We start from the raw sequence: 14,274 nt of genomic DNA, 5'->3' as shown, positions 1-14,274 counted from the left end.
ACCTGTCGACACGATGAGAGGAAACAACTAATTTGTTTGACCGTTTACGTCAGTGCCACACAGCTATCTTATCCTCCTGAGTATTTTTTCATATCGCAATTTATGTCGCAGGGTTAAAAAAACACAATGTCAGTTTTTTCCAGTATTTCGCAGCCCTAGTTCTATTGATTCTGTTAATGTTAGCGTCATTTCACTGTTACCCTGCTTTCACTATTGTTTATGAATAATCTCACTGTCTTATAATTACATTTAAGTGTCGACGAGTCTCAGAGGCTGCAGCAGATAGCTCGCACACTCCTTTAACTACCCTTTTATAACCCTTTATAAAGTTTGTTCAAATAGAATGCAAAATGTTAGTGCATATTTGAAATTAAAGCGTTAATGCAAACAAAGCCATTTGTACTATAGTTTATTCCCCAATGAGAATCAAAGGGACTCAAACTGATAAGTTATAGTGACAGTGGAACTAGAAATGCTAAATTCTTATCAATTCACATTCTTAGTTATACTACTTCATTGACATGGTAAAAGAGTAAACTCCATCAAACATTTTCACAACAGAATCATTTACAGTTTTGTTAGTGTAACTTATCAACCACAACTACAGTTAAGCTGTCAGTTCAAGAAAAAAAAAAGGATTTCTGTTCAGTAAACACAAGTTCCTGAACTCTGTAGGCAAGTGAACTGTCAATCAAAACTCAACACAACTGTAAACTCTTCTATTAGCCCTAAAATCTACAATGTATGGAAGTGATAAAAGAATACTTATTAGAATCTGCCACTGAGCCCAGAAATCAATGGGAGCCAGGTTTAAGTTGTTGTCCTTGCCCCTAAATTCAGGTGCAGCAAGACCACTACATACAAACTATGTTTTCCACAGCACAGTTTACGTATTATTTATCACTTGTTTAGGAAAGCATATTTACCTGAAGGCTAAATTGACCATGTGTCAGATAATAAGCAGATGCAGAGATGTCCTGCTGTGTTCTTGGCTATTGAGGCCCTTCCTGCTGGAAAAACTGCTTAACAGTTGAGGTTGAACTTTGTAATATATGTGTCTGAATGTGCTGCTTTATCATGTCCAGTTTTGTGGCAAGTAATGATTATTTACATTGTCAATTAATCTGTGGTTTGTCTTTTCAATTAAGTGATTTGTTGTTGTTTTTTTCAGAAATGGCTGTCATATTGGAGGAAAGAGATCAGAGAGTAATCAGATTTAAAGGGCTGGAATCAGTAATTTAGTTCTTTTCTTACTGAATTCATCAAACCACGACATCAGTCAGTACAACAGTTGGTGATTAAGTTAATACTTGACAACTAATCAAATAATTGTTGCAGCTCCAGCATCCAGACTGATGAAGATGTTTGTGGCTCTTAAAACAATCACATCCAGAAAAAACATGAACTAAATAGTTTCAGAACGTGAAAAGCAGAAGCCGTCATGAAAGTTTCACATCAAAAGACGTAGCACTGTTTTTGTGCTGACTTCTAAATTATTTTTTTCTCTACATCTAAACTTTTCTCAGCTTTATCTGCAATTATTACCTCCGCCAGAAGGTATTGTGATCACTTTGTTTTGTGTGTTTGTTTGAGTGTTTGTTTGTTTGTTTGTTTGTTTGTTTGTTAGCAGGATAACTCAAAAAGCTATGGACGGCTTTTCATGAAATGGGCTCTATGCACAGCTCCACTAGTTCCTGAACTTCAGGTGGGTCCTTTATTTCCTGTCTTTCATTATTGGACACTCTGATTAATCCAGGTGTGCATGTTACTTCTTGTTGTGACTACTGATTAATTAGGCACACCTGGATTAATCAGTGTGTCCAATAATGAAAGACAGGAAATAAAGGACGCACCTAAAGTTCAGGAACTAGTGGAGCTGTGCACAGAGTCCATTTTCAGGAAATGTTGATACTGGCACAGTATCAATGTGTGTGTGTGTGTGTGTGTGGGGGGGGGGGGGGGGGGGGGGGATCTGTCTTGGCAGAGGTTTCTCCTCTCCGAGTGCTTTTCTTGTTGTATATTGTTATCTGCAGTTCTCAGAGTAATTCAAAGACTATTCTATCAAAACAGAAAAAAAACTGAAGGAAAAGTTTTTCAGCAAACTATATCATCAACTCAACATAAAACAAGGATCTACAACCACTGTCATTTGTCAAACTACATGGGTTTTATTGGTGATCAGTGTTGTTGAAGATGACAGTGTTTCCACGAACGTGGAGGCCTCTTGAACGTCCAAATGGGTCAAATCTATTCAGTTGAATAGCTGAAAAAACTGCATGTTACCTGAATTATTTACATGTATTGATAAGATTAGTTGTTTTTTAAAGAGTTTTAAACATTTTAAAGGAGTAATATACTTTTTTTTTCTTTTGTTCAGACAAGGTATAGTTTTTAGATGTTACCTGCTTGACCTTATATGTGCAAATGTCGTGATGTAACTAGTTATAGACAAAACAAATTAAGCAGGAATTCAAATGGGTTGTAGAAATCCACTCAATTTTTGCCAAAATGAATATAAAGAATGCTTTGCAGCACCTGGAGGGTTCAAATTCGAACTTTTTGAACTACTAGGGTTCAAATACACAAATAAATGAACCAAAGACTAATAAAAGTAGGTTTAGCAAAATATGACCCGTTTAAATCAGTCGATGCTTTTGGTCACCAGTGGTTGTTAAGGGCTAAAATACGTCTTAAAAAGTAGAAAAGCTGTCTCAATTAAACAATGGACACTGTGCCTTCATAAATAGTAATGAATAAAATCTAAAAATGACTTGTTCTGTTTTGTTATGTAATTGTGTAATCTCATTGTATGAACTTAAAATCTGTTCAAGGGGTTTTATCTTTATCTGGAAATCAGCAGTAAAAGCATGACACCACGACAATGAACTGAGCATCGAGCTGCAGAGAAATGAGAAAGTGGAGTTATGACAGTAGAAGAATGAAGAAAGCAGCTGTAAGGCCAGTCTGGGCCATGTGACATCTTCAAGCTAAATCCTTTCAGCCAACCTGCTGCGTGTCATCGGTTCCACTGCTTCATTTCAAAGAGTCACAGACTGTTAAGACGACATGCGCCTTGAGGACTCGTCACATGACAAATACAGTCATTCATTCAGCCGACAGAGGGCACATGGGACGTCACATGGATCAGGGTCATCCTTCAGTAGGAGGCAGGAGGCAGCCTCCTCTTTTTTAATTCATCTGTAAAACACATTCAAAAACTACACAAACACGCCAAGAGTCATTCAATAAAAGAACTCAACTCGCACAGAAATATTATACTAATCTGATGTAGTTAAAATCATCCTAAAGTAGGTACATCTAGAGGAGGGAGGAGACGGAGAAGACAATGCCTAAGTTAAATTGGGATCCAGTTATAACATCATAATATAAATGTAGAATCATTATATTTTTTTAAAAATAGAGGTTGTAGCAGTTTTAGCAAGAAGTCAGTTTATCTTTGTCAACTTTTGGAATTTGATGAGTGTTTACCGACCTATTATGTGAAATAAATAGATAAATAGTTTGGTATTTCAGTAACTAAAAAAATAATACATTTCACCAGTAAAAATACATCTTATGTGAGCTCCATAACCATAGTTCTGCTATAGGGCGCAGCATTTAAAATAATAATCAAACCCATTTAAGTGCATCATTCATCAATAACGTGTGCCTCCCACCTCAAAACAATCACAATTATAAAAAAAAAAAACAAAAACAAAACTGACTGACCTAACCCAACCAAGGACAGGGAGAAAACAAAATATTTAATTTTTAAAATTCTTTTAACATTTCTTCGTACTTTACTTAACATATGCATCACTTGGGCATAAACAGTTCTGCAAACATTATTTCTATCTCTACAAAATAAAACGTATATTAATGGTGCTATTCTAGAGCCAAAGGTTTGTACTTGAAAAAATTTAATTTGAAACTGAAAATTCAAGTTTTGATCTTGAATTTTGAAAAATACAGCAATGTATTCACATTAAAAATAAGTATGAAAAGTTTTTTTTTCAGGTAAAACATAATTTTGATTCACTTCAGTAATTCTTTTGAATATATTATTTATTTTCATTTTTCACTTGCGTATATATTTTGATATTTGAGGATGTATTTTTTTTTCAGTTGCTTGTTTTATCTTTTCAGATTCAGACCTTAGTTTTTACAGTTTCAAATCTTGTTTTTTCACTCAGATCTTTTTTCAATTTCAAATGTTTTTTTCAGTTTCAGATCTTTTGTATTTAAAAAAAAAAAACAAAAAAAAACCAAAAAACTTTTGGTTCTGATGTGGCATGGGGGACATGGCCTCAACTGAGAGGGGTGTGGAATCATGAGGGACAGCATAATAAAAAGGCTAGGGGCCTTCCACTTTCATGTTGCCTTCACGGAACATAGGAACTAAAACAATTCAGACTCAACACTTTATATACAACATATTCATATAACTGGCAGTGTAAAAACTGATGCCAATGACAAACTTACATTTAAAAAGTTGTTTTAGACAGTACTTAGCACCATTTGTGGTATAAGAGTGATAAATTTTGCCAAATTGTGCGGTTCAACAGCCACACATTAAGTATTTGATATTTCCGATTCCAATTCATGTACAAAACTTTTGGTCTCAGAATAGCTCCATATTTAGCTCCTTTTCCACCCTCCCCACATAAAAACCTGGTTGATTCTTTAAAAAATATATACAGCTTGGAGTAATCGACTATGCACGTCCCTGTTTGACAGATGAAAGTTTTTATGGTTATTTAAAAATCCTTCCAAAGCCTTAGGGGTCACTAAGAGGTTCCAGGAATCATTGTAGCAGAGGCAGTGTTTATTTATAAGGCTACACCTGCATCTTTTCCCACCAGCGTGCCAGGGGTTCTTTAGGTTCTGTAGGTCATTTATAGCTTTATAGTTTATACCCATGAAACTAGGCAAGATGGTTTATCATTTCCATAGCCATGACTCTCTGTACTTCTGCTCCAAGTGCCAGTTCATAAGACTGTTTTTTTTAGCAGGATGTAACTTGTAGAGTCTTAAAGTACTAAAGAGGTCAGTGGCCTTGATAGTGACTTACTCACTACAGTTGGATTTCTACTAGTAAGAGCAGTTGGTATCGCTTCTAAAAAAACACAGTTGAGACAGTTGAGAAAACCTCAACTATCAAGACAACATAACCATTATAATGTTGTGTATCTTAGTGACTTGTGAGCTACAGCTGATACAGTCAATAGGATCGAAACCTGAACTCTGGTGATTTGACAAGCTGAGTCACAGGGACACAAGTGAGTCCAGACCACTAGACCTTTATCCTGTAACATCATAAAATGGGTGTACCTGATTAGCCCGAACTGGACTTAAGACATCGATGTGGTCATTGTATTCTTGTAGGTCTTTAGAAGGTTTAGATATCTTTAAAACCTATTGCAGGTGGTAGACTACTGTGGGGCAGAACACTGTTTTTGTTTAGTGCTTTAATTTGTCACCTGTTTATAAACTTTTAACCGTTTATCGGGCAAGTAACTATTTTTGGTAATTTCTGCATACATTACAAGACAGTGACAGCAACAGTTACAGTGAGGACAGTGAGTCAACAAGGTCAGGTCTAATGTGGTCTGCAGGGTCTGTAAGGTCCACCTCTGCATGAACAGTGAGTGTATCTGCTTTCATTACCATGAAGTAATGGTACTAATGTAAGGAATGATGTTCAAAGGGAGAATGTGGATGTGGACAGGGGTCTGGATCAGCATTTATTTTGGTCTAATGTTCTAAAATACATGTTCCTTTCACCTTACATGTGTTTTTTTCTTGTATTTTTTATATTTACTTCTTGTATTTATTTTTTTTTTACCACTTCAGCTAAGAAACCAAATATGGTAACTTCATTGACCTTGATTTTCCACATGACAATAAAATAATAATAATGGATTAGATTTATATAGTGCTTTTCTATGAACACATACTCAAAGCGCGTTCAGAGGATCCATTTGCTCTCACATTCTCCCTCTGGTGGTGGTAAACTACATTTGTAGCCACAGCTGCCCTGGGGAAGGCTGACGGAAGCGTGGCTGCCAATCTGTGCCTACAGCCCCCTCCGACCACCACCAAACATTCACACACCAGTGTGAGTAGCAGCACTGGAGGCAAGGAGGGTAAAGTGTCTTGCCTAAGGACACAACAGCACATGGACAGAGCGGGATTCAAACCACCAACCCTTTGGTTATTGGACGACCCGCTCTACCATCTGAGCCATGGCCGCCACACCATCTGAGCCATGTCTGCCCCGATAAAAAGAATTAAAACACTTCACAAATGTAATAAAGTCTTGTTATATCCTCAAATAACACACTAAGGTTGAAGTTTTTAATTTCAGATTATTCTATGAGTGCCCTATAAAGGGTTAAAGACTTAAAATTATTTTTATGGTGACTTTCAAATGAATTTTTATAATCATCTAGCCTTTCTGGGTGACATGGTGGTGCAGTGGTTAGCACTCGTGCCTCACAGGAAGAAGGTCCTGGGTTCAATTTCAACACCAGTCAATGGGGGTGGGACCTTTCTGTGTGGAGTTTGCATGTTCTCCGTGTGTCTGCGTGGGTTTTCTCCGGGTACTCCGGCCTCCTCCCACCATCCAAAGACATCCACTAGGTTAATTGGTTACTCTAAATTGCCCATGGGTGTGAATGTGAGAGTGATTGCTTGTCTATATGTCAGCCCGCCTTCACCCCTACGTAGGTGGGATAGGCTCCAAGCGACCCCTGTGACCCTAGTGAGGATAAAGCAGTTTCAGAAAATGAATGAATGAATTTAGCCTTTCTTAAGTGATTTATTACCATTTATTATAATACAACCCTTTGCATGTTATTCTTCTACATTTAAGTTATCGATAATGTACATGTTCGTAAAAGCTCAGAGTAAATTCAAAGGCTATTCTATCAAACCAAAGAAAACTGAAGAAAAAGTAATTATTTTCAGTAAAATATGTCATTAACTGAACATAAAACAAAGCATCTACATTCACTGTCGTTAGTCAAACTACAGTACATGGGTTGTGGTGGTGAATCAATGTTGCAGAAGATGATGGTGTTTCCTTGTTCACTACGGAGCTTCTGAACGTCCAAATAATATCTGATGACCATGAAAAGATGACAAACTATTTACCTGGATTAGGCTGTTTAGGTCTTTGAGGGTCAATATTATGTAATACTATTGTTATTTTATGGAACGTGTTTGGATAACTTTGGTTAATTAAAGTGAGTTATAAACCTTTGACCATGGACACTGAGTCAGAGCTGTTGGTTTCTGTTGCTCCATCCACCCGTCCATCCACACACCGTGGTTTTCATTCTTTCATCCAGGTCACTGGAGCTTTGACGAAGCATCAGCGAGCTCCCACCAAGTATTATATAACTGTCATGAAAAATAAAACAGCCTCAACATGGCTCATGAAATTTCTCTCCAGTGCCAGCAGAGATAGATTTTGGGTGATTCAGCTCCCTTTCATCAGATGTTGAGTGATAGTGTGTCGTTCTTCACAGCACAGTTGATGTATTTTTAAAATGGGATACGCAGCTATAAATAGAGCAGCACTTTTATCAATTTCTCTGAGGCTGCTGTAGAACTGTACTCTGCTTGACTCTGGAATTACAAGAGCGTTCAGCGATATGCAGGATATAAGCAAACATAACACTGATTTTCACATTTATATTCGTTTCAAGACCAAAAAAAAAAGAAACAAAACAAAAGTCAACAAAGTGAAATGACAACTTCTGTTGTAGTTAAGGGTTTTGTACTTTAGGAAATAAAGAAACATACACCTCAGTTGCACTCAGTGTTTTGATAATTTAAGGTTCCAGTTAGTGAAAGAAAGAGCAGATCTGTCATTGAATTATTTACAGTTATTTATTTAGTGCATCTGTGGGAGTCCTTGTTAAGCCTTAAAGACCTAAACAGTCTCTGGCAGACAACAAAAGCATCTACTGATCTAAAATGTAAAATAACTTTTCAGCCACTAATCCTATCAGTATATGGAAATAATCTATGTAAAATGCAGTTTTTCATCTTTTCATTGGCATCAGATATGACCCATTTGGACTCTGTAGTGAACGTGGAAACGCCATCATCTTCTCTTACATTGACTGACCAATAAAATCCATGTTTGATAAATGACAGTAGTTGTAGATGCTTAATGTTCATTTAATGATATATTTTGTTGAAAAAGACAGTTTTTCTGTTCTGATATAATAACCTTTTAATTTACTCTGCGCTTTTATTAACATAAATTAAATGTAGCAAAATATATGACTGAAAAATGTATAGGATAAAATAATAAATAATGATAAATCAACTAGGAAAGGTTCAATGTGGAAAAAAAAATATTTGGAAGTCATCACAAAAGTGGCTGCAGGTCTTTAGGATTGAGAGTTCAACCACATCATCATTGTCAGACTTTTTTTTGACAAATTGAGGCTTCTTGGACTCACTTTTGAACATTTTTAAGCATTTGCACAGATGCTCCTGAATATATTTAGCAGTGCACACACATTTATTTTTAGATGTGAGTGATACAGTCACACTGTCAAGGCCTGTGTACCTGAAGAAACACACCTGCCCGGGGGATTGTGTTCGATGCAGAGCTAATACAAGACTGCCAACACTTTTGGATGACATTAACTCTGACTTGAACTACTAGACAAACTCCAACACTGGAAGAAGTTATAATGAGTAAACACTGTTTGTGGGACTAGAGAAGGAGTTCCTCCTGGTTTTACATTGTGGGTTGTTGCCGTTCAGAGTGGATGTTAAATGACAGGTGCAGCTTTCTGGAAGCTTCTGTGTCTCCGTTTGCCAGCCACCCTTGTTCACTGACTCACCTCTGTCTGGAAGGACTAAACTTGATGCCAGGTCTGTCTGGAGGAAGGCCAGGGGTCATTTCCTCTCTACAACTGAAGCTGTGGTTGGCTGTCAGCCTGAGTTCAGAGTTGTGTTGTTGAAGAGTAACCTGCTTCAGTGCATCAGGCGTCTGCAGTTACAAAAGAACATCATGCATTTAATTGGCTCAGAGTTCTCACCACTGGCAGCACCACTGACTCATGTCTTCATGAGCTCAACCCAGTTGTACTGTGAAGGTGATGATTTACATGATGCTATTTGTGTCATGCTTGATAACCATTGTAGACCATCCATGATGAAATGCAAAAAATCCCCAAAAAACAGCAGTGAAGAAGAATGATATCCACTGCATGCACATGACAAACTGTTTCTATCCATGAGCAAACTCTCAAAGGTGGGTGACCCATGGACAGTCTGATAGTCTGACAGTCGACTGTGTAATGTGTAATGAGAGTGGATGTGTGCTTTTCTGTGTGCCTAATAACACATTGTTATACTTACACAGGTCCACTGGAGTTTCGTTTGCTGCTATTTTATTTATTGTATTAGATTTAGTATTTTTAAGTCCGCCCCTGGGAGCTCTCCCACCAATTTTATTGTGCAATCATGTATTGTATTGTATTGTATTTTTTTTTTTTTTTTTTTTTTTTTTTTTTTTACATATTTTGTCAAAGTGTTACTTATTAAATTAGAATAAAACCATTTTAAGGGAGTAAGGGTATGCGACATTTGTACATGTTGTCGTTGTGTGTTATAGATGGAGGTGACTGAGACAGGGAGGGGGGTATTTTTTATTGTATGTTCCAGTCTGCTCACACATTAGGAACACCAAAAGACAGTAAACCTATAGGTAAAGAATATCAAGACTCAGTTTATGGATGAAAACCAAAATGTTGTACAATGTTGAATACTGTGATTCTCTCATGTTTTTGGACCCAGCATCAATATTATTAAACCAGTATCTGAAAAACTTATTTATTCTGAAAAACCATTCATTGTCAGACAAGTTTAAGTTGCTTTAGTCAAACCTATAAATATTTTTTATGAATTCTTTGAAAATGCATTTCAACAAGTTGACCTTCAGTTATAGCTCAGGTGTTTGGACAATTAAATCAAAGTCTGAACCGATCAAAGCAAACAGGATTAATGTCAGGCCGCTGTATTCAGTTATCCTAAATCTATTTACGTGTGAAATTAAATGAAATGCCAATGCATAATGATTTTCTCCTACATACAGACTTTAACCACAGTGTGTACACTCTGTTTTCATTAAAGAAAGATTAATTTAATTTCCAGAGATTTTAGTTCTTCCGAGGTATCATGTGTTTCCTCCCACAGAGCAAATGACACTGAGCCAGTGAACAAGGAAAACTCACACTCATAATTAACTCTGACATAGTGCAGCTAATGCTGACGAAGGTAATCAACATTTGGCTAAGGAGAGATAAGTCTAATGAAATACATGTACGGTATGTTTTATAAAACGTATATTTAGTACAGGAGGAAGATAGGTGAAAATGAAAGGTAAACATGACTGCATACAAAGTCAAACTGTCTCAGTTACACTTTATCTATCAAGAATGAATTGTCACAATTGAATTGTTGTCAGTATCATTTCATGAGAGGAAAATATTTTATTCCAACTTCATGGGCAATAGTCTATATTGTAAAATGATGAATTGTTGCGTAATTTGAGATTTGATTATTTTTCAAAGGTGGTTCAATTTTTTTTTCCAGAAAAATTAGAACAGTGATAATTAATATATCCATATTTATGTGTTGAAATTTTTTGTTTCGAACAATAATATTGTGGTACTTAAGAGGTACTTAGTTGAAGTACTTAGGTATTTAAGAAATTTAATTTCCTTATGGGGATCAATTAAGGTAATCAGTATCAATATCTGGTATAGTATCTATTCAGCCTTGTCACTAAAAACAAGAACGTACTTATGAATAGATTAAGAATTTCACAGAATAAAATTTCTAGTCGTAGTAAAGTAAAGTAGAAAAAGACTAAGGTAAAAAGACATAATAAAAAAATAGAAATAGTAAATATTTACTGCTGAGAACACTAAATGAGTCACTTCCTTTCACGTCCAACACTTAATAACATGCTTGCTTGTATAAGTTTAGAATTTGACAGAAACTGAACAAATTTAAATTTTGAGGGAATCAGGACTGAAAAACCCTGTGTGTGAAGTTTAATGATCAAGTCAGTCATAGATGATCATCACACACACGGACCAGTAGTGACATATTTAAAACTTAATTAACCGAGTGGGAATCCATACTCTACTGAAAATAATTATATCATAGACATATCATTTACTGACTTTGAGTTTGTATCTGCTAAAAATCCTGAAGGCTATACCTTGTTCGTTCTGCTGCAGCTGGAACAGGAAGTTTAACTTAATGCCATGCCATCCCTTGTCTGGTTGCCTGGCAACAGTTGCTGGGCGGCAGGCAGGTGCCTCTGCTTGTCGAAAGGTAACGGAGCACCCCGAGGTGCTGTGGTGCAGGTGGTCGTCTCTGTCAGAGCACATAAAGAGATGTGTGTTGATTTAAGCAGCAGGACCGTATTGATTATTGATTGCCTGTGACTGTGTGTCTGTATGTTCTTAAACTTTTGATCATTCTTCAAAATAAAACTCAGTGAGGTTAATAATCCTGCTGTCGTGAATAATTTACCAACTGTTTGAAGCCCATAAAGAGAAATGACTTTTGATTTGAACAAGCAGAGAGTAATGGAATAATAAATTGCAGTGATTCAGTATGGACCACATAATGCAGGACTGGATCGAACTGCATCGACTTCACATGTAGGTATAAAGCTCATGGGGGAAACCTCAGCTCCTCTGAGGTGTTTTTAGGCATTAAACACAGAAAGTAATCTGTTAAATATAGGAGTCCCTGATGCTTCAAAACCTGAGATGGTCCATTAGTGGTGAGGAGTTCATTTATGGTGTGGGGTTTTCAGGTGCTGAACTGAAGGATTTCTGTCAAATCATTTTAATACTTTCCTCTTCATTTTCTATTGTGACATTTTCTGAAGTTTAGATCATGTTATATCATGTTATAATGTGAAAAGTTTAGTTTTTTGAACAAGACATTTTAAAGACACAGAAAATTTTCATCTTATAAAGACTAGCTTTTTTATGTTACAATGAAAGAAATTTTAACTTACTCTGAATTTTTTTTTCATGTTATCACATTAGGATTTAAGGCTTCTTGTTCTAACAGCAAAAATAGTATATTCAAAATTCCCTGGTAACGAGAAGTTAAACTCATTATAAGTTATAACAAATCATATACATGCTATAATGTGAAAGTGAATTCTTGTATAGCATAAAAATTCATTCATCATTCATCCTTTGAACCCGCTGCATCCGCACTTGGGTCATGGGTGCTGACATATACAGTACAGGCCAAAAGTTTGGACACACCTTCTCATTCTTCGCATTTTCTTTATTTTCATGACTATTTACATTGTAGATTCTCACTGAAGGCATCAAAACTATGAATGAACACATGTGGAATTATGTACTTAACAAAAAAGTGTGAAATAACTGAAAACATCTCTTATATTCTAGTTTCTTCAAAGTAGCCACCATTTGCTCTGATGACTGCCTTGCACACCCTTGGCATTCTCTTGATGAGCATCAAGAGGTAGTCACCTGAAATGGTTTTCACTTCATAGCTGTGCCTTGTCAGGGTTACTTAGTGGAATTTCTTGCCTTATTGATGGGGTTGGGACCATCAGTTGTGTTGTGCAGAAGTCACGTTGATGCACAGCTGACAGCCCTATTGGACAACTGTTAGAATGCATATTATGGCGAGAACCAATCAGCTAAGTAAAGACAAACGAGTGGCCATCATTACTTTAAGAAATGAAGGTCAGTCAGTCTAGAAAATTTCAAAAACTTTGAATGTGTCCCCCAAGTGCAGTCGCAAAAAACCATCAAGCGCTCCAACGAAACTGGCTCACATGAGGACCGCCCCAGGAAAGGAAGACCAAGAGTCACCTCTGATGCTGAAGATAAGTTCATCTGAGTCACCAGCCTCAGAAATCGCAAATTAACAGCAGCTCAGATTAGAGACCAGATGAATGCCACACAGAGCTCTAGCAGCAGACACATCTCTACAACAACTGTTAAGAGGAGACTGTGTGAATCAGGCCTTCATGGTCAAATAGCTGCTAGGAAACCACTGCTCAGGAGAGGCAACAAACAGAAGAGATTTATTTGGGCCAAGAAACCCAAGGTATGGACCTTAGACCAGTGGAAATCTGTGCTTTGGTCTGATGAGTCCAAATTTGAGATCTTTGGATCCAACCGCTGTGTCTTTGTGCGACGCAGAAAAGGTGAACGGATAGATGCTACATGCCTGGTTCCCACCGTGAAGCATGGAGGGGGAGGTGTGATGGTGTGAGGGTGCTTTGCTGGTGACGCTGTTGGGGATTTATTCAAGATTGAAGGCAACCTGAATCAGCATGGCTACCACAGCATCCTGAAGTGACATGCCATTCCATCCGGTTTGCGTTTAGTTGGACCATCATTTATGTTTCAACAGGACAATGACCCCAAACACACCTCCAGGCTGTGTGAGGGATATTTGACCAAGAAGGAGAGTGATGGAGTGCTGCGCCAGATGACCTGGCCTCCACAGTCACCGGACCTGAACCCAATCGAGATGGTTTGGGGTGAGCTGGACCGCAGAGTGAAGGCAAAGGGGCCAACAAGTGCTAAGCATCTCTGGGAACTTCTTCAAGACTGTTAGGAAACCATTTCAGGTGACTACCTCTTGAAGCTCATCAAGAGAATGCCAAGAGTGTGCAAAACAGTCATCAGAGCTAAGGGTGGCTACTTTGAAGAAACTAGAATATAAGATATGTTTTCAGTTATTTCACACTTTTTTGTTAAGTACATAATTCCACATGTGTTCATTCATAGTTTTGATGCCTTCAGTGAGAATCTACAATGTAAATAGTCATGAAAATAAAGAAAATGCAAAGAATGAGAAGGTGTGTCCAAACTTTTGGCCTGTACTGTATATATACATATACATATACACATACACATACATATACATATACATATACATATACATATACACATACATATACATATACATATACATATACATATACATACGAACAACCAATCACTTTCACATTCACACCCTATGGGCAGTTTTTTTTGGTTGACCAATTAACATTAATCAGTGCATGTCTTTTGGCTGGTGAGAGGAAGCTGGAGTACCCAGAGAGAACCCAGCATAAAAATATCTTGCTATATTATGAAATGACTTAGGACATGAATGTATGTATTTATAATATGTGACACTAATCTATTATTCTTTTTGGAGCTTGGTAACAATAACCTATCATCA

General features: G+C 37.0%; 1 protein-coding gene across 1 annotated transcript in view; it reads left to right on the top strand.

Moving 5' to 3' along the window:
- kiaa0930 overlaps positions 1-14,274 on the top strand; it is a 38,443-nt gene that overhangs the window by 6,161 nt on the left and 18,008 nt on the right. The gene's annotated exons all lie outside the window — the stretch shown is intronic.

This window comes from Sphaeramia orbicularis, chromosome 12, assembly GCF_902148855.1.
Source record: "Sphaeramia orbicularis chromosome 12, fSphaOr1.1, whole genome shotgun sequence".
In the NCBI taxonomy this organism is placed as follows: domain Eukaryota; kingdom Metazoa; phylum Chordata; class Actinopteri; order Kurtiformes; family Apogonidae; genus Sphaeramia; species Sphaeramia orbicularis.
This window is presented reverse-complemented; position numbering and strand designations above follow the sequence as displayed.